A 1,715-nucleotide genomic window follows, 5' to 3' on the forward strand; every position below is an offset into this window, starting at 1 on the left:
GGAACAAGGAAAAAGGCACTCTTGTTGAAGCTGATCCTGAGCCTGAAAGGACTCTGAAGAGGAAACTAAGAGAAGCTAAATTACAACAATCCAGAGGCAACCTTTCTGAAATTTTCGAACAAGAGAAGGAGATGGCAGCCGAACCCAACAACAATAATGCAAGGAGGATGCTTGGTGATTTCACTAAACCAACGTCCAAGTTTGATGGAAGAAGCATCTCAATTTCTGCCATTGGAGCAAACAATTTTGAGCTGAAACCTCAATTAGTTGCTTTGATGCAACAGAACTGCAAGTTTCATGGACTTCTATTTGAAGATCCTTATCAATTTTTAACTGAGTTCTTGCAGATTTGTGAGACTGTTAATACGAATGGAGTAGATCCCGAAGTCTACAGGCTCATGCTTTTCCCTTTTGCTGTAAGAGACAGAGCTAGAACATGGTTGGACTCATAACCTAAAGATAGCCTGGACTCCTGGGATAAGCTGGTCATGGCCTTCTTGGATAAATTCTTTCCTCCTCAAAAATTGAGCAAGCTTAGAGTGGATGTTCAAACCTTCAAGCAAAAAGATGGTGAATCCCTCTATGAAGCTTGGGAAAGATACAAGCAGTTGACCAAAAAGTGTCCTTCTGACATGTTTTCAGAATGGACCATATTAGATATATTCTATTATGGTCTATTTGAGTTTTCCAAAATGTCATTGGACCATTCTGCAGGTGGATCCATTCACTTAAAGAAAACGCCTGCAGAAGCTCAAGAACTTATTTACATGGTTGCAAATAACCAATTCATGTACACTTCTGAGAGGAATTCCGTAAATAATGGGACGCCTCAGAGGAAGGGAGTTCTTGAAATTGATGCTCTGAATGCCATATTGGCTCAGAACAAAGTGTTGACTCAACAAGTCAACATGATTTCTCAAATTCTGAATGGATGGCAAAATACATCCAACAGTACTAAAGAGGCAGCTTCTGAAGAAGCTTATGATCCTGAGAACCCTGCAATACCAGAGGTAAATTACATGGGTGAACCTTATGGAAACACCTATAATTCATAATGGAGAAATCATCCGAATTTCTCATGGAAGGATCAACAAAAGCCTCAACAAGGCTTTAATAATGGTGGAAGAAACAGGCTAAGCAATAACAAGCCTTTTCCATCATCTTCTCAGCAACAGACAAAAAATTCTGAGCAGAATCTCTCTAGCTTAGCAACCATAGTCTCTGAGCTATCCAAGACCACTCTCAGTTTCATGAATGAGGCACGGTCCTCTATCAGAAATCTAGAGGCACAAGTGGGTCAGCTGATTAAAAAAGTTACTAAAACTCCTCTTAGTACTCTCCCAAGCAATACAGAAAAGAACCCAAAAAGAGAGTGCAAGGCCATCAACATAACCAAAGTGGCCGAATGCACAGAGGAGGAGGAGGACGTGAATCCCAGTGAGAAAGATCTCATGGGACGTCCTTTGGACAAAAAGGAGTTCCCTATTGAGAAACCAAAGGAATCTGAGGCTCATAAAGAGACTATAGAGATTCCATTCAACTTACTTCTGCCATTCATGAGCTCTAATGAGTATTCTTCCTCTGAAGAGGATGAAGATATTATTGAAGAACAAGTTGCTAAATATATAGGAGCAATCATGAAGCTGAATGCCAAGTTATTTGGTAATGAGACTTGGGAGGATGAACCTCCATTGCTCATCAATGAACTAAGTGCA

The 1,715-nt window shown here is 40.3% G+C and overlaps 1 non-coding gene across 1 annotated transcript; it reads right to left on the bottom strand.

Annotated features, from left to right (window-relative positions):
• Positions 1 to 530: 530 nt before the first annotated feature.
• Positions 531 to 634, bottom strand: LOC127740343 (small nucleolar RNA R71). The gene has a single exon (XR_008001022.1). It is a non-coding gene; the product is annotated as a small nucleolar RNA R71 (small nucleolar RNA).
• Between the last annotated feature and the right edge of the window lie 1,081 nt (positions 635 to 1,715).

Source organism: Arachis duranensis, chromosome 6 (genome assembly GCF_000817695.3).
Source record: "Arachis duranensis cultivar V14167 chromosome 6, aradu.V14167.gnm2.J7QH, whole genome shotgun sequence".
NCBI lineage: Eukaryota > Viridiplantae > Streptophyta > Magnoliopsida > Fabales > Fabaceae > Arachis > Arachis duranensis.